Here is a 20,721-nt window from a genome sequence, read left to right on the forward strand (position 1 = left end):
AAGAAAGCATATGTGTTGTTAGATCAGAATTCACACAACAACCTAGATATGATTTCTAATTAACACACAATTTCTTTTTTCTTTTTTCTTTTCACTTGATTAATGAAAATCATGCAATATGCAATGCATTATTAACTAAATGAACTAACTCTAATGATATGCAATTTCTAATTAAATGGACCTGGTAACAATCACTAAATGACGTGCGTTTCATGAATCTAATCCTATATGGCATGCGCATGATTTTTGTATTTTTTATTTGTAATTAAAAATAACTAACAATAAAAATCTAACTAAAGTGAGATATTATCTATTTTAAGTTAGGAAATAGACTTATATGAATCCTATCTTAACTTAGAAATTTATCTCGACATGCAATTTAATTAAAAGAAATTATCTAGCCTAAATACCATCTAAACATGCATTCTAATGTAACCAGAAAAGAATTTAATTATTCTATCATGCAATTCTATACAAGAAATTAATTCTAATATATATGATATGCAAATGCAATCTTTTTTGTATTTTCGAGATAAATAAAGAAATTAAAAGATAAACACTAAATTATTCAGAATCATCAAATATATCATACATCGTTTGAATCAGGGAACAATATCCAAATTAGCTTGATTATCTCGCTAATAAAATCGATAAATTGATCTTAAACATTAAAGATCAAGATATCAATTTTATTCCCATGTGATTAATTATTCCATCTAAAGCCTTATAGATGGAATAAAAAAATCGGTGTGCAATTGTGAATTAGGCAATAAAATATAATTGGGAACGCGTCGATATTTCAAATACGCACGTAAGATATTGAAAAACATGTATTAGGCAATAAAATATCTAAATGAAAGTTAGATATGATAATTACCTAATTCCGCCAATGATATTACCAAATTTGGACCGAGTGGAATCCGCTCAACAGGTGACCGGCGGTGTTTGGTGGTGCTTGGCCTCGGTTGATGGTGCGATGAGGATCAGGTCTTTGTGACTCACAGACGGACATGATGGTTCGGCATCAATGCCTCGCTGGAAAATCTGCAAAAAGAAGAAATCTTCAGCAATTGTGTTCTTCGTGGACGTCTCTTTCTTCGGATGGATTCTTCTCTGCTTGGACCAATGTTTATCATATCGTGCATGTACTATCTCTGGAGAACAAGAATTTTGAGAAGCTTTTATGAATTTTGATCAAGGGAAAGATTTAGAGCAGCCCTTTTACGCTTCTTGCAAAGAATAAAGACCAGCTCATAAGTCTTCTTCTGTACAAGTGGTGGAGGTCAATAAGCTTTTCGGAGTCCAAGCGGTGATTGAATCTTGACCAAGTTCTCCATCACAATTCGGTTGTGATATAATCTTTAACCGATTTCCATGCGCCATCACGATGGACCTCCCTGAAATTTGACTAAAGAACACCTGCGATAAGACAAATTCAAGGGTGACAACGACAAAAGCTCGATGAAGAATGATCTCGGATGTGGGGGTTCAGCAACTGCAGGAGCGTGATGTTGGGATTACAGGCAAGGCTCATCCGCAAGGCTTGGACAGCAGAGTGGCGGGGCTCCAATGTCAAGGTCTTGAACAGGGAGCAGCATCAACCGTCGCGTTAGTTGGGCCCAATTTTATTCATACGAAGACGTCGTAGCTGTGCAGGGCTTCTCGTGGCAGGGAAGCAGTGTGGTCTCCGAACTGGGAGGTCTTGGAGGTGCTCTCTGCCTCTCACGATTTTCAACGAGCCAACCCCGCACCTCACGAATTTTTCTCCCCTATTCTCTCTCTATTCACGTATGTTAATGCTTTTCTCAGGTTTGTGGCCGTGTCTCAATGTTTTGGTGGCCCTCTCGAACCCTATGCGTTTTAACTTATTTATAGGCCGTGAAGTAGGATTTTTAATTTTTCTAAATCTATATTGTTGACACCTAAATTTTGGTTACCTGTTTAGTCATTTGTCGCATTAAGAAATTAGGGATTAATTTTAACCCCTAAAAAAATATTAATTGCATAGCATATAGATATAGGTGCATTTGTTTTTAATTTTGCATTTTATCTATTGGATCGGTGCGGATGGATTCAAATTAGTTGGACTAAGCCCACAAAGCGAGCAAGTTGGCCCAAGCCCATGTTTTTATTGAAAATTATCTCGTAGAAAATTGAGATTTGATGCGATATTACGGTGGTTTTTGATATTTAAAGAAATCATATTGCAATCTTATCTTTAGTCTTTTGGTGGTAAAATCGTTGGGAATGTTAAAGAGGATAAGAAATAATCTAAAATATTTTGTTGCGGATAGAGATTTTGGAAGATTTTAGAGTTGGATAATGAAGCACAAAAAATTTGAGATTATCTTTAATCGCTGAGTCAATATACGAAATCTTCATCGGTAGAACGGATTGATTTGCTCTTGCTCTATAAAGGGCGGCGTTCAGTTTTGCTTGGAGGGAGGGTTTTGGAAATCAAAAAAGGAAAAGAAAAGTGAACACCCAAAAGAAAAAAGCAACGAAAGGGGTCGACAAGAAGGAAAAGAGACAGAGGAGAAGCGGAAAGGCAGAAAAGGGGTTGATTTGACCCCTACTGTTCATCGTCTCCCAAGTTTGCTGCCCGCGTTGTTTGCTCCATCTCCGACGCCCTGCAGCTACCAAGCCTCCGCCTCACCGCGCCATCGGTGACCATCGCAGTACCATCGCAGTACCATCGCAGTCCATCACCAGCAAATCGGTGATCGCCCGAAGCCCCGACGCTCCACCCTCCGCGAGCAGGCCCGAGCCGTGCTACAGCCGAGCCGCCTTCCCCACGCCGACGTAGCCGCTGGTCTCCGTCCACGAGCCCCGACGACCCGCGCCACCATGACGCCGAGCCTCGGTGCGCCTCCTTCGCGAGCAACCCGCGACGCCCGGCCCGGTCGTCCGCGACTCTCCCCGCGACGCCGCTCCGCCCTGCTCCGCCACTCGCTGCGATTGCCCGGCAGATCTCACCTTGCTCGCCGTCCGTGAAGCCCGACGCCGACGGATTTGAGACCCTCGCAGCAACCGCGCGACCCGAACGCCTTTGCTTCGCCTTTACCGTCGCCAATCTGCAGCACCACCGGAAGTCCCGGTGTCCCCGCCGCCTCCACCGACGCCCGGCCCGACGCCGTGCCGTTGCCCCGAGGCCTAGCGATCCGACGCTCTTCTTGCCCAATGCACGACACTTGAGTTGCTCGCCATGCCGCGACACAGAGTCCTCTCGCTCCAAGTGGCCCACTGTCCCGGATCTCGCGATCCGGCGGCCTGCGCCACCCAAGTCCTTGCGACGACCCACGACGCCCGTAGCAGCCCTCCGCCGAGTCGGTCTCCGCCCCGCACGCCGTTCGAGCTTGCTCCCCGTCCGAGCGACGCCGCCAGCACTTGTGACCAGCTGCTGCAAATGTGTCCACCAGCCACCGAGTCCCTTCGCCGGAGCTCCGACCACCGTGACTTCCTTTGACGGTGACCCACCACACACCACACCCCTTTGCCTTTGGGAGTTTCCCCGCGGACCTCCGATCCTCTCGCTTTGGTGACTTGCCACGAACATGAAGCTTGGAAGGAAAAGGAAAATTAGGTAGTTTTTATTTATTTATTTACTGTTTTCTTACTGTTTCCTTTTTATTTTATTCTTTTAGTGAAATTGTTCTCTTTAAATATGTGATTGAGATCCGAATATGAAAGTGCCCCTCAAGCTAGGGATTGACAGTCCGATTTTCGCGCCTGAAATCCGACTCGCAATCCCTTATAAAAATCGACAATCCAATCTCAAGCCCAAGATTTGATTTGTGATTTAATTTAAAATTGGCCAACCCGATCTCATGCGCGAGATATGGTTCGTCAATTTTTAGATATCAATCTTATCTTATTTAATTCGCTGTTGGTTGAGTCGATCTTATTTTCATAAAAGAAAAATCCAAAAAATATTTGAGTTAGGATTAGATTTGCTGATTTAGGTTAAAATTGCAATCTTATCTCGAGTTTTAAATAAAAAAATCCAAAAATGTTGAATTAAGATTAGGTTTGGTTATTATGTTTTATATTTAAAATAAGAGTTTTATTTTAAATCATGGAAAAGAAAACCAAAAGAAAAAGCACATTCATTTAGGATGTTAGTTTTTATCATTATTTGAATTGCATGTGAAAATTTTAATTTCGAAATTAATAAAAAAAAAAAAACACAAAAAATCATCATGCATATATCATGTTGAATTAAGGCATTCTTTGCACTTCATTGCATGTTAGGGTTGCATGTTTATCAATTATAGGTAGATAATCTCTCCTAGATAAATTACATGTTTTGTTAGGAAAATAAAAATGCCCATGTCATATAGAATTAGGTCTATGAAATGCACGTCATTTAGTGATTATTGTTAGGTTTATTTCTAATTAGAAATTGACCGTCATCAGATTAGGTCATTTAATAAATGCCGCGTGACATATAGCTCGCATATTAAATTGCAATGTCGCATGTCATTTTAGATGAAATAATTTTGTACGTCATTGCATTGCATTGCACGTCATTAGAATTAAGTCATTTTGGTTAATTTAGATTGCATATTTAACAATTGCATGCTCATTAGAGATCATAAAATTTTTATTCATATGGTTTAGGACATGTTGCCATGCCATATCATTTCATATTAGATTAAAAGCATTGCATTGCATATGGATTATAATCTCGTTTAATAAGTGAAAACAAAAATTGAGTAATTGCTTGTTAATTAGAAACCATATCTAGGGTTGTTGGTATGGATTTTAATTTAACATTGTAGATGCTTTCGTAGCTTTGAGGTAAGTCCTGCATTATTTAATTGCTTTCTTGGGTGTTAAATTGGTGGTTTGCGCACCTGCATGAACACCTCACATGTTAGGGAAATTGATTTAAAATCAATCCAAATTGCTTGCTAAACATTAGAAAGGTACCGAAAGGGCGTTAGAGAAATCTAACGTAACCAAATCCCATACCCTTAGTCTCTGGTTCGTAGGAGTAAAGTAAATCTCCCGTTACTTTACTAGGGTTTCTAATCGACCCACCAAAAATAGATTAGTGGCGACTCTAGTTAAAAATCAATTGCATGTTAACAATTCAAACCTAAGTCGCGAATTGGTATGGGCTTGGGAGAGCCCGAGTTAAGTCTAGGCTTAACAATCCATTAGCCAAACCTTAGGTGGTTCGCACACCCGAAAAATTGGTCGTGACATATATCCACAAAGATTTTTTTTTCTAAACGCAATATTCGTTTTTCTACTTACCCTATCCGAAAAATTCCATCATATCTCGGAAAATTTTAAATTCTTATTTTCATAAGATAATTTCTAATCATAAAAAAAAGGGGCTTGGACCAATTTGCTTGCTTCGTGGGCTTAGCCCAGCCTATCAATTTAAAACTTAGAACCACTAATTCAAACCTATCCGTCACCGGTCCAACAAATAAATGCACAAAATGCAAATTAAAAACAAATGCACCTAAATTGATATGCTATGCAATTAATTTTTTTTAGAGATAAAATTAACCCCTAATTTTTAATATAATAAATGAATGATCGGATCGTCAAAATTTAGGTGTCAACACAGGGTTAAGCTCAAACATATATATGTATGCTTGTATCATTTGTCGTCCTAATGAAGTACTTCTTGCAAGCAACCTAGGATACAAACACATGCATCTTTAAACAAAATATAGACAAGACTCAAGCTAGTGGCCAGAGAAGATGCATACCACTCACTATGGCATCCTGAAATTTGACACCCGCTTCGAATATATGAAATAGTTATTTCATCGATGCACTAATGGTTATTTTGCTCAGAACTAATCACTCACGAGTTAACTAATCCATTAGGTGAGGCCATTAAGAGATATAAATGTGACGAGGTGAGGACACCTGGAGTGCCATAACTTGGCACGGAGGGACACTTAAGTGCCATAACTTTAAAAATGGTACACTTAAGTGCCATCATCGGAGTAAAATGGGACACTTAAGTGCCACTCCGGCGAAAATTCGGCCAAATGGCTGACGTGGCAATTTTCCGGCGAGTTTAGTCAAACGGCATCGTTTTGCGCCGACGTGGCGTAGAAAACGCAAAAACGACGCCGTTTCATGTCTACGTGTAAATAATAATATAAAAATTAATTAAATTATAAAGTATTCAAAAATTAAAAAAATTTTAAAAATTAAGAAAAATTTAAAAGTTTTAAAAATTAAGAAAATTTATAAAAAAAAGGGGGGAGGTCGAATGGGCGGGCTGAGGGCTAAGCCCTCGCCGCCGCCCTCCCCGCCGTCGCCGGCCCTTCCCGGCGACGGAGGGGGAGAGTCGGCCGGGTCGCCGGTCCCCGCCGGCCGACGGCGAGGGCTGCGACCTCGCCCTAGATCTCGGGCACGGGCTGCGACCCTCGCCCAGATCCGGCGAGGGGTCGCGGGCCCTCGCCGCCTCCCCGCCGCCGGGGAAGGGCCGGCGACGGAGTGGGAGGGTCGGGCCGGGGTCGCCGGGCCACGGCCGAGGCCGACGAGGCCGGGCCGAACGGCGGCGAGGGCCCACGAGCCCGCGCCAGATCCGGGCGAGGGTCGCGGCCCTCGCCGCAATCCGGCGAGGCGGGGAGGCGGAGCGGCGAGGGCTCGCCCTCGGCCCGCCCATTCGACCTCCCCCGTTTTTTTTTTTTAAATTTTTTTTTTTTTAATTTTTCTTATTTTTTTAAATTTTTAAAATTTTCTTATTATTTTTTAAATTTTTAAAATTTTTTTAAATTAAAATTTTAATTTTTTTAAATTTTTATGCTTATTTCGAGCTCCGGCGAGCCACGTAAGCAAAAAATAATAATAAAATATTGCCACGTAGGATTTCCGTCAAGGGTCGCCGGAGGTGGCACTTAAGTGTCCCACCAGAAAAAAAAAAGTGGCACTTAAGTGTACCGTTTTGAAGTTATGGCACTTAAGTGTCCCCCTGTGCCAAGTTATGACACTTGTGCTGGACTTCTGCCTAAATGTGACATATTAGAGAATTCGATCGAAATCAACCGCTCAACCATAATAATCGACAAGGGTCAATACGACATTGTTATAAATCAATGAGCGAACGGATATAAGCCAATTCAATGGAAATTTGCAGTCAAATTGCGAGTGATTCTGCACGATTGTGATATTCGCGTCGACGGCAATAAACCGATTTTTCTATCGATATTATATCCAAGGTACGTAGTTAAACCCTCACGATTACATGACCACTGAGAGTCGTCTATGATTTGAAGATGCATAAACGTGGATTGAAAATTATCGACCACGGGTCACACACGCTAAAACCGCTAAAAGCTACCCAATAGATTAGGTTATACTAAAGTCACGTTCAGTCGATTTTAACCACGAAATTTAATTCGGTTTCGAGAATCGAACATTCGAGCATGTCACGATTTATTTATTGGATGTCGTCTCATTTTTCGGCAAATTTTCGACGAATCCAAAATTTTGCAAAAAAGATGAATTTTGGACAAAAAGAAAAAAGAAATGAAATTCGGATGGGGATGAGAAATTAGATTTTTCTACCCCAAAAAAGCTTATTTGGAATTTTCCGTTGCATATAAGTAGCATTACATTTTGATAAAATTTGCATGTCATTTAGGATCAATGCATGTTAGATTAGGATTCATGTAGTTAAAACGTTTGAACTAAATCATATTCGTATTAAACAGAAAAGAAAATTAGATTTTAATAATCATGTTTAGCACATACATGCATATTTAACTTAATATCTTGCAAAACATTCGATGCATTGCAATTAATGGGCTTTTGCTTGCTTGAAGTGTTTAATTTCCTTACCTATCTTTAACAATTTATTTGTTACTTTTATTATTATTGGCTATTAAATTCTTGTCTATGCATTCGTATGATCACTTCTCATTAGTGATTTAAGTTAAATTGATCAAGATTGCTTATAATATATTTTTGAAATTAAGAGAAAAGGCACCGAAAAATGCATTAAATTTATCCAGTGTAATCAATTTCCCGTATCTATAAATTTTTGGTTCACGAAAGTAAAATTCTCTTCCACACTTTACTTAGATGTTTAATCGACTTACCAATAATTGAGTAGTGGCAACTCCTGAATAAACTTATTTTCATGTTAATTAAATTAAAACCCAAAAGTTGTGGATGATTTGGGCTTAGGAGAGTTTATGCTAAGTTTTTGAGTTTAGTAATCTATTCACTTTCCCTTGGGTGGTTCATCTCTAAAGAATATCACGACAATTACTTTTGATGATACTAAGACACTAAGGTTGCGTTTGGCAATCAGGATAAAATTCAGGATATGATATGATTTATCCTATCCTATGTTTGGTGCTTGCTTAGGACAGAATAAAATCGGATATAAAGGGGATATAAAAAAGATAAAATTATCCCATGGGGGAGGTGGGATAAAGGTGGATAGGATTTCTAATGTCCATACTAGAAAAGTTATTTATCTCAAATAACAAACTTATTAAATTAATAAAATTGAAATGATATTTCAATATAAATAATATTTGAATTATAATTTAAGAAATTAAAAATAAAAATTCATTTTTAATTAATCCTATTTTAATTTATATATTCAATTTTAATTATATCTTATAATAAACATTCAATCTATAAATTAAATATTTGTATTTATTATATATTTTAGGTATTTTTGTATTTTAGGTATGTTAGTACATTTTATTATTTGATAAAATTTTATTAAATAATGATGAAAGGGGAAAATTAAATAATAAAGAAAATAATATAAAAAAGAGGAAAAATAAAATAAAAATAAATTAAAGAATAGTGTTACGAGAGATTTTCACCATCTCCGTTTATATACATTTAAGTTCATTTATAATGATATGCCGTTTATATAAATAAAAAATATATATACATGATATGATGAAAACATATCCAACTTTAATACTGCGATTCACCAAACAATGGACAGAATATAAAAAAATCCCAGGATTTCATATCCTATCATATCCAGTCTTATCCCGATTAGATTCTAAATAGCATCATGTATTCACACAAAATTATTTACCCCAAGTTAATATGGTACACTAGTTCACCCCTACTATATTCACCACAAATTAAATTTCATGACACAAAAATAGACTTGTATCATATTTTCGAAACTTGAGGAACCTTTTAAGGCAACATTAATAGAATTCCTAATCTAAGATTAGTTTAGGATAAATGTGGTGTTGATATACTAGTTTTTGATATAATATGTGTTGACACATAAATTTTGACTAAATATTTAGAATTAAATTGCATGAAAAGTTATGGACTAATTTTGCCCTACCCAAAAATATTTTTGTTGAATAGCACATCACATAGGCACTAATATTATTTGCACCTATTAAGCTTTATTTTTATTTTCCTTTTTTTTTGCTGCATTTGGATAGATAGAAAATAGCTTAACTTTTTTTTTTTTTTTAAAAATTATTATTAAAAAAGGCCCGCCAGGGCTCAGGGCATATCCTCTTTATTTCCTTCCCCACCCCCTCCCTCCTTCCTTTCTCCTTCCCCTGCTTCTTCTGCGCCTCACGCAAACGAGGACAGCAAAGGAGCAAAGTAGGCGCAAAGAGGGTAGGCGGACGAAGTGACTGGAGTAGCTGGTCGGACGTCCGGCCGGCAATGAGCCAACGTGCCCCACGTATGAGCGGTGGGTCGTCTGACCCCACAAAAGGAGTAGATCGGGAGAGATCTTACGACTGCTTTCCCCTCAACGTTCTCTAGAGACCTCCATTAATCGCCCCCCCAAATCGCGTCCGGCTGCACCTACATTGGACTTGGCCCGCCGATCGGAGCAGTCGAGAAGCTGTACGCTCTCCCGTTTCCTTTCCTCCGAAGCCACGTGTTTCTGGGCGGTGTCCAGTCATGCCCACTCTTCCTGACCAACTGAGCGATTGCAGCCGGCAATGCCTCATCCATAAGGTAAGCTTGTTTCCCCCATTCGCCCGTCTTGCGCGAGCTGTAGGAGCGAGGCCCACTGTCCCGGGCTTGCTCATGCTTTTCTCTGTTTATGCCAAGTGTTGTTTGCTGATTGGGGTCGGTTTTGGCTTGTGCTTGTTGGGGTTTCAAGAATCATGAATAAGAGAAATTAACGAAATTAACGCAGCGGAAACAAAGATATATATTACACATGATTCTCCTAAGGCGTTGTTTGTGCGTTTTAATCAAAAATCTAAACATAAAAGGGAGTTAAACGAAATATCTCTTGAAGCGCGCTTTGAAACGAGTCGGTTCGGATGTTCTACAGTTCGAGTCCCACAAGCGTCGAACCTCTAGTTTAGATACAACAACAACGAACGTCGAACAGAAGAGAGAACTTTCGGATATTCACCACTTTGATCATGCTAGCAATCACGTGGAAATAATCCGTCGTATTCTTGATGTATAATAGTCACGGCCCGAATGAGATAATGCTCTTCTTTCTTGTGTCTCAAAGACTCAAGAACACGCACACACTTTGCTCTCTATTTTCAGCAAAGCATCACCCAAATTCCCGCAACCTTTTTTGCGGCATTTTATTTCTTAAAGCCTTCACAAATCAGCAACTGTTGCCGATCGTGGGATCAACAACCATTGCTGATCACGATCATGCACGATGGTGCATGAACGGTCAGCAAGGTCGGAAATCCGGTTGTTTCTGATGATGAAAAGAGCTTTTTTTATGTAATGTGAAATGAATTTATGAAAACCCGATATTTAAAGGTCGGTAATGTTAGAAGACAATTGTCGGTATCTGATGGTCGGATGCCCACAATCGGTCATTTTTGCAACCATGTGTACATTAATTAATTAAACGAATAAATGATTAATTAATCAATTCCTTTTAAAATTAAAATAACATAATCCTTATATGTACAATTGAAATCGCTAAGATGTAACTATTACATAGCAGCTTTAGGGCATACATCTAACAATCTCCCACTTGCACTAAAGCCAACTTGTTTGTACCTCAAACCCATTTGGTCAATTCATTGCCATTAATTAAATAATAATAATGGAAGTACACAATTGGGGTATGTTAACATATATCCACTTTGTGCATGCGTGTGCATCATATGCAAGTAGACTCGTGACTATAATACAAATTAAATTAAATCTCATTTAATTTAATTTCAAATCGACTCAATTCGATTGCAGTAATTGCAAACACATTTGCAATAATATTTCTCTCTTGTTCCACGTCATCGTAATTGTTTATGGTGTGTGACATCCCTAGGTTTATCACTAAGCTAGTAGTAAGACTTGTACTAACACATTAATACTTCCAAAAGAATTAATTGTCCCGATTAATCTTTTAGGTCCTACAAGCCATGATTGACATCTAGCAATATGTTATGGCTACCCAGATAGTGTGAATACTTTAAGAACATAATGAACCTGTCAGCTTTGGCTACAATGTAATTCAATTCCTCTGTCTTACTATGTCCCGATCAAACAAAGACCGTGGAATATTTGTCAAGTCATTAATTCGATCATATGCACAAATCTAATTGACATGCATTTTATTCGAGACATAAACAATTTATTCTCGATTACAACCTCGGCCAAGGATTTCAATGCAGTGTCACAATTAGATCGCATAGGACATCATTATCATACCTTGCATATAACAAGGAGACAGATTCCATATTGCGCACACGTGTAACTTCATATATGAACAAACTATGACCATAAGGTATAAAGACGGATCAATGACCCGGCATTATGTGCACCCGTGAACCATAGTTGTTCAATACACAAGTTAACACCGTGCCTCAGGTCTAAGGATTATTTACACAAGACCAAAGCATGAACAATTAGACATTGATCACGCTAAAAGCTTCCATGTCGCTAATCGTTCCATATGCGTCACGTTCGGTGAATTTGTCTAATACAAACACTTGTGTTCTAACTCGAGCATCATAATACCCAATGACATGTGACTCATCATTCCCTTAAGTATCCAATACTTAATGGCAAAGTTAAGAACACACCGGTCTCAACAGGATTATTAATATCCACTTAATAATCCATCGACCGGGAACGATTTAAAGATTCAGTCTAACTATGAACCCGTTACATATATTCTTGACGTCTCAAGAATAGGTCTAGTTGCAACTGATCTTATGGAATCATTCATCAATATAAAATAATTGGACAAATGAATGAATACGTCATTGCCATTAATTAAATAATAATAAAAAAAGTACAACCGAAATCCCTAATATGTAACCATTACATAGTAGCTTGAGGGCATACATCCAACAATCTCCTAGTTGCACTAAAGCCAACTTGTCTGGTACCTCAAACCCATTTTGTCAATATGTCTTTCAAAAGAAGACTGAGGTAAGGCCTTAGTGAAGGGATCTACCACGTTTTCTGCTGAGGCAATTTTTTGCAAGGCGATATCACCTCTCCCAACAATTTCTCTGATGAGATGGAAGCATCTCTCAATGTGCTTGGACTTCTGGTGAGACCTTGGTTCCTTAGCTTAAGCTATCGCCCCATTGTTATCACAAAACAATGTGATCGGTTGCTCAATTGAAGGAACGACTCCAAGTTCAGAAATAAACTTTTTTCATCCAAGCGGCTTCCTTTACCTTTCGGAAGCAGCTACATACTCGCCTCGGTGGTGGAATCGCGGTTATACTTTGTTTGGAACTTTTCAACTAAACGCACCACCATTGAATGTAAAGACAAACCCAGACGTAGACTTATAATCATTAGGATCCGATTGAAAATCAGAATCAATATAAGCTACAACTTTAAATTCTCCTTCTCCATATATCAAGAATAAATCTTTGGTCCTTCGCAAGTACTTAAGAATATTCTTGACTGCTATCCAGTGCTTTTCTCCCGGATCATGCTGATATCTGCTAGTAATACTTACAACATGCGCAATATCAAGTCTAGTACATAGCATAGCATACATTATACTTCCAATAGCAAATGCATATGGTATCTTTGTCATCCACTCTCTTTCTTCAGGAGTGTTGGGACACATCTCCTTAGAAAGACGGATCCCTTGCCTAAAAGGCAATAATCCTCTCTTGGAACATTGCATGTTAAACCGTGTTAACACTTTGTCTATGTACGTAGATTGTGAGAGGCCAATCAATCGTCTTGATCTATCTCTATAGATCTTGATACCTAAAATGTAGGTTGCCTCTCCTTAATCTTTCATGGAGAATTTCTGTGACAAGAATAGTTTTATCGATGATATCATTGGTACATCATTTCCAATCAAAAGTATATCATCGACATACAAAACCAGAAATGCAATTGCACTCCCACTGATCTTCTTATATACACAAGGTTCATCCGGATTTTTTATGAAGCCAAACGATTTGTCTACCTCATCAAAACGGATGTTCCAACTTATGGAGGCTTGTTTGAGTCCATAAATGGATCTCTTAAGCTTACACACCTTTTGTTTTTCACTATTGGATTCAAAACCTTGTGGTTGTTCCATATAGATGTCATCATCGAGAAAACCATTTAGAAAAGCTGTTTTGACATCCATCTGGAATATCTCATAATCAAGGTGTGCAGCTATAGCCAACATAATCCGAATGGATTTTAGCATGGCCACAGGTGATAAAGTTTCATCATAATCAATTCCTTCTTTTTGACGATATCCTTTCGCCACCAGCCGTGCTTTGTAAATTCCAATTTGACCTTGAACATTCATCTTCCTCTTGAAGATCCATTTACAGCCAATTGGTACAATACCATCGGGCAGGTCAGTCAAGGTCCATACCTCATTGGAATACATTGAATCCATTTCGAATTTCATGGCTTCTAGCCATTTACCAAAATCGATATCCAACATCGCCTCCTCATAGGTTTTAGGATCACCGAGTTGATCACTATCATTCAAAATGAATAATGGTTCAATATGATCAACCGAGTGTCTATAATGAACAGGTGGGCGAGACGTTCTTGCACTTCTCCTAAGAGGTTGTGTATCAGAAGTTCCCATTGAATCAGAGATTGGTATCTGAACTCGGTTGTTTGATACTTCATTATTTTCTTCTTGTAAGACTATTTTCCGCCACTTTCTTGGATGAACCGATTCTCCAAAAAAGAAGCGTGCTTGCATACCAAAATTCTTTGGTCTGAATAAAAATAGAAATAATATCCAAGAGTTTCCTTTGGATATCCAATGAAGCGACCTTGTTCAGATCTTGCCTCAATTTTTTCCATTTTCATCTTTTTCACAAAAGCTGGACAACCCCAAATCTTAATATGATTAAGACTAGGTTTCCTACTATGCCATATCTCATAGGGCGTAGTTGGAACAGATTTGGACGGCACTCTGTTCAGTATATATACAGATATCTCAAGGGCATATCCCCAAAGGGATATTGGCAAATCGGTGTAACTCATCATAGATCGTACCATATCTAATAAAGTACGATTTCTTCGTTCAGATACACCATTATGTTCTAGAGTTCCAGGAGGTGTCCATTGTGGTAAAATGCCATTCTCTTTAAGAAAGTCCAGGAATTCAGTACTAAGGTATTCACCTCCTCGATCTGATTGAAGAGCCTTAATACATTTTCCTGTTTGTTTCTCAACTTCAGCCTTGAATTCCTTGAACTTTTCAAAGGATTCCGATTTATACTTCATGAGGTATAAATAACCATACCGTGACTGATCATTGGTGAAGGTAATGAAGTAATTATAACCACCTTTAGCAGTTTCATTAATTGGTCCACATACATCTGTATGTATTAATTCTAATATGTCAGCAACTCGTGCACTTTGTCCCACAAAATGCGCTTTAGTCATTTTTCCTAGAAGACATGCCTCACAAGTTGAGTATGACTCAAAATTTGAAGGATCAATGTATCCATCATTACTCAACTTGTTAATTCTGTCGTCTCCAATATGACCTAATCGGAGATACCAAACATACTTTTTATTTGGACCGTCTCTAGGGCGTTTATTAGTTATGGCATTTATATCAATTCTATTTTGCTTATTGACATTGGTAATCGCATTACCGAACATTGTAATGGTATAATAATTGTTGATTAATAAGCTAGAACCAACACATATTCTATTATGATAAATAGAACATACATCATCAGCAAAAGAAAATTCATAATTCTCTTTACCCAAATGAGGTATAGAGATGATGTTCCTAACAACATTCTTATAATACAAACAGTTCTTTAAAAACATTACATGTCCAGAAGGCAAACATAAATGAAAAGTCCCTATAGCTAATGCAGCAACTCTTGCTCCATTGGCAAACGTCAGGACAATCTCATTTCGCCCTAGCATCCTGCTTATTTCGAGATTTTGCAAAGACATACAAATATGTGAAGTTGAAGCAGAATCTAGAACCCATGAGCTGGATTCAGCACTAACCATAAGATTAGTTTCAATAAGCATAGACACCATACCTTCATAAGGTCGGTTCTTGGGCTTGACCTTCAAGCTCACGAGGTACCTCCTGTAGTTCCTTCTCCAGTGTCCTTTGACACCACAGTAATGACATTTCCCTTTATCAATTATGGGTTTTGGTTGAACAACAAGTTTGGCAGGCCTCTTCCATTTATTTTTCTTTAAAACAGTCTTACCCTTTGAAGAAGAAGCCTTAGCCATAGCCACTACATTCGGCCTCGTGTTATGCATTTCCTTCTCATAAACTACCAGCATGCTCTGTAACTCAACAAGAGTTTTCTCCATCTTATGCATTGGAAGTTTTGGACAAAACCAAAGAAGGAATCGGGTAAAGATTTGAGGATCAAATCCACAGCTAACTCATTGTCCATAATGAGATTCAGCCTAGCCAATTCTTCAATGTGCCAGATCATTTTCAAAGCATGATCATTAATAGATGATCCTTCAGCCATCCTCATACGGTACAATGCCTTAGATATCTCATATCTAGAGGTTCGACCATTCTCATCAAAGTATTCCTTTAAGTGCAAAATGATCGACCCATCATCTTCCATAGATTCATACTTCTTCTGTAATTCATTATTCATAGAAGCAAGCATATATGACCTAACTTTTAAGTCACCGTCACGCCACTTATCATAAGCGACACGCTCCTCTTGGGTCCCACCCTCAGGAAAGGAGGTCGGCATCTTTTCATCAAGCACATACCCAATTTTTTTGCTGAATTGAGAACAATTCTCAAATTCCTCACCCAGTCAGTGAAATTGGGTCCAGTCAAACAATTCTTGTCAAGTATAGAAGCGAGTGGGTTTGTGGTCACCATTTTCAGAGTAATATTATATCTGTTGCATAAAATAAATTGTTAGCCGTTGTACTTTTCATAATAACTATTTCATTTTGGTCTTTAAATGAAATAGATCCTCCCACTAAATTTATCTTCGAATCCCATACTCCTTAAGATGGGAAGCGGTAATCTTTGTTGGGTAAAGATTACTAGTGGGGATTGGAGTCCCACTAGCCGAAAATCCACCTCACCTAATAGTTATTGGTGTCCTATGAACTTAGTGAGTGAACCAGCTTGTTCAACGCATCATTTGTGAGTCTCAATCATAACTTCGGCCTCTAGACCATGAAAACCTCACCTAACAGTTATTGGCATCATGATCATAGTTAAGTCTAGCACATCGTCTCATGCAAGTATTGAAAACACAAATGATTCCCTCACACGACAGTTATTAGAAATCATTTGGCTCCAACCCCACAGATCATATGCATAATGGAGTGGTCCAATATTATAAATAGTAATTAACCCCTATGTATCCATAACCGGTTAGTTAACCACTATAATATTGGATCAAACCACGACGATGGAAGGCCACGAGTCCAAAACCCGTTTCGACTTAATATTCTTTGTAAGGAGATTTGGGTTGTTATTAACGGTCTCACTTTGCACATTAACCGGTTTACCATGCACGGTTTCATAAACACAATAAATAAATAGATATCACATAATATCTATCCTATGTGGTGATCATGGAATTATGGTTCAATGGGTCTCGAGCCAAAGAGACCCATTTAGCCATTTTAATGTTTTAATAATATGGACTTGCTCTTCACTTTTTCTTCAATCTTTGAACTCTTCAAAGACCGGGCCCAAAGAACTCACCGGTTTAATGGCTCCTCCAATGGATCCTCCTCTCTTGTAGTATTTACATCAATAATTGAAATACTAAACTATACTAAAATTACATATCAAGAAAAATTAAAGTAAAATAAAAGGAAGGACGCAGCCTCCATTTAATAATTACATCCCCAAAAAGAATACCTGTAATCATCATACATTCATCCATACAACAATCACAACAATTAGGGATTTTTCCATGATCACCACCCTTCCTTACGAGCCATAAATTCAAAATTTAAAGCTCTGGAACGCATGCATAAAATTCTGCATATCATTTGTAGAATATAAACACAAAGTATAACAAGTTGTGGATTTTTATTCAAAATTGATTTAGTTCTAATTTTGCTTAGTTGATTAAATTTATCACATAAATTAATCAACTTCTATAGGCCACATAAGAGTAAGAGAACCAATTCTCTTAACAAAAATAAATTGGCCATTAGAATGCAAAAACATATTTGAATTACAAATCAATTAAACGCATGAAAAACGCCTAAGGTTGGCTCTGATACCACTGTGGGGGTTTCAAGAATCATGAATAAGAGAAATTAACGAAATGAACGCAGCGGAAACAAAGATATATATTACACACGATTCTCCTAAGGCGTTGTTCGTGCATTTTAATAAAAAATCTAAACATAAAAGGGAGTTAAACGAAATACCTCTCGAAGTGCGCTTTGAAACAAGTCGGTTCGGATGTTCTACAGTTCGAGTCCCACAAGTGTCGGACCTCTAGTTCAGACACACCAACAACGAACGTCGAACATAAGAGAGAACTTTAGGATATTCACCACTTCGATCGCGCTAGCAATCACGTGGAAATAATCCGTCGTATTCTTGATGTATAATAGTCACGGCCCGAATGAGATAATGCTCTTCTTTCTTGCGTCTCAAAGACTCAAGAACACGCACACACTTTGCTCTCTATTTTCAGCAAAGCATCACCCAAATTCCCCGCAACCTTTTTGCGGCATTTTATTTCTTAAAGCCTTCACGAATCAGCAACGGTTGCTGATCATCCGTTGCTGATCACGATCATGCACCATCGTGCAAGAATGGTCAGCGGTTGCTGATCGTTCATGCACGATCGTGCATGAACGATCAGCAACCGCTGACCATGTGCACGATTTCGTGCATGAGGGTCAGCAGTTGCTGACCATCCTCTGCTTCGTGCATGATGGTCAGCAACTGCTGATCATGTGCACGATATAAAGAATCGTGCACATGCACGAAGCTTTAAGCTTTATTTCGTTTTATTTTATTACTAATAAAATGCAACCCACATATCATGTGCGTTGCAAATATGTGTACATTAATTAATTAAACGAATAAATGATTAATTAATCAATTCCTTTTAAAATTAAAATAACATAATCCTTATATGTACAATTGAAATCCCTAAGATGTAATTATTACATAGCAGCTTTAGGGCATACATCTAACAGTGCCTGTGTCTCAAATGCCCGACGTGGGTCTCCTCAGTCGACTTGGTGGTGGTGCTCGTTGGTAGCATTGGTGGTGGGCGTCGTCGGTTGGAGGATGGGTCGTTCCAGCGTAGCACCGAGAAGGGAAGTCCTCGGCGTGGCCTCGGTGAAGTCCAAGGAAGAAGGCGTGGCAGGCAAAGGAAGGGGTCGAAAGAAATGAAAAAAAAATAGTAAAAGAAAACAAAATAAAATAAAAGAAAGCTGGAAAATTGACTCCGAAGACCTTAAGGGGAAAGAGAAAAGTTTAGTAATTCTGGCCTCAATCTAGCGAACGTGAATGTAGACTTGCGTTGGTGGTGCCCTCTTAAATTCAAGTTGGTTTGATGGATTTGCTCATTGTTGGGCTTCCCTCATTAGAAGCGGATTGGGCTCCAAGTAAATGAGCCGGCTTCATTTCATGCCTTTTTCCTCTTTTTTGTGACCCAGACCCGAAGGTTTTCTTCAGCCCATATTCGGACCTAGCCTTAGGGCCCAACCCGACCCTGTTTTCAGATTAAAATTTAATTTCTAAAAGAAATATTTCAAAAATATTTCAAAAAATTTAAAAAAAAATCGAAATGATTTATTTTTTTCTAAAAATCAGGAAACAAGCTTTAAAAATAGTTTGAGTAGTTTCCTAAAAAAGGCATAAAAAAATTCCTTTTTAAAAGGAAAAAGTCAAGCCCCAAAGTTTAAACAAGATTATCTGTCGAAATGGTATTAGTTGATTAACTAGTGTAATCAAGTCTTGCATCCAAGTTTCTCTTATTATGTAGGAGTAAGGTAATTCTCTTAATATCTTACTTGCGTTTTTAATCGACCTATAATAAATCAATTAATGGTGATTGCTAAATAAAAATGATTTGCAGATTAAAAGTTTGAATCATAAGTTGTAAATTGGTGAGCTTGGGATGATGAATTGGTTAAGCCTAAACTTAGTAAGCCATTGGCTTAATGCTGCGGAGGGTAAGATCGCGACACTATGTGATGCAAAAATTAGTTTGAGGTAAATATGTCATGGATGTACTAGTTTGAAATTTTTTATAACAAAAAAATTCGTTTGGAGTAGACGTGGAACAAATGTACTAGTTTGAGATTTTCTTAGTGTCGGCCTTAATATTTTGAATATTGTAATTGGAAGAGATAGCCTAAAGTGTAAATTTATCATTTATACTTAACCAGGCCAAATTTCACTATATAGTTAACTTGAATGAATAATGTATAACCACTGTGCACTTGTTATTCCCCACCATGTCATTGGGTACTAGTATAGGGCTGATATTAATAAGACTTTGTCACGGTCTGAGTTGTTTCAAATATTGTTTTTTATTAAAAAGGAGGAGTGCTTACTATATTGGCCCCAACAGAGCTCCTTTGCCGACTCTCGTACTTTCCACGAAAGAGGGAAGAGAAAAAAAGCAACAAACAAAAAAAGGAAGTAAAATATCAAACATAAGTTTAGATATATGCAAAACATATGCAGTATTACTTTTTTAAAGTGACAACTTTTTCGTTAAATTTACCATTCATAGCACACAAATTGTTCTTTTGGTTGATTAATATTTTTGTCAAGTCAAATGAGCAAACTACTGCTTGGAGTAATTTAGGTTTTTAATGTTTGATTGTTGGATAATCCTAACAAACCCATGCTCCAACTTTTAGTTAATCTGAATTACTTGAAATCTTTCATAATGTCCAAATATTGCTATGTAGAATCATATATTGTTTTTTTTTTTTTTCAGAATCTTAGAACTTAAATAAAGTTTTAATTTTCAAATTTTGGATGAAAATCAAAATTAGAAGAGACTGATAAGTGCAGTCAAACACGTCCGTTGACAATTGTTTCATGTCGGTTAGAGAAAAATAAAATAAAACAAAGATAGATATTTTTTAGGGTAAAAGTTCGACAACCCATACATATTACTTTTTCAACACAGATAATTATTTATGATAAATTATGAAGTTGTGCAACCTCCTTATAAAAGAAAAAGGTGATAATGTGACGTCATGGACTCATTCGTTCAAGGTTCACTTTTGTCCATGTCTCTTAAATGTATAGATAGAAGCTAGCCTTTTTTTTTTTTTGGTCGGAAAAAGTGATATATTATACGAAAATATTCATACAACCCGCTAGTACAGCATCGGTAAGGATAATGT

The sequence above is a fragment of the Eucalyptus grandis genome, chromosome 9, assembly GCF_016545825.1.
Source record: "Eucalyptus grandis isolate ANBG69807.140 chromosome 9, ASM1654582v1, whole genome shotgun sequence".
In the NCBI taxonomy this organism is placed as follows: Eukaryota; Viridiplantae; Streptophyta; class Magnoliopsida; order Myrtales; family Myrtaceae; genus Eucalyptus; species Eucalyptus grandis.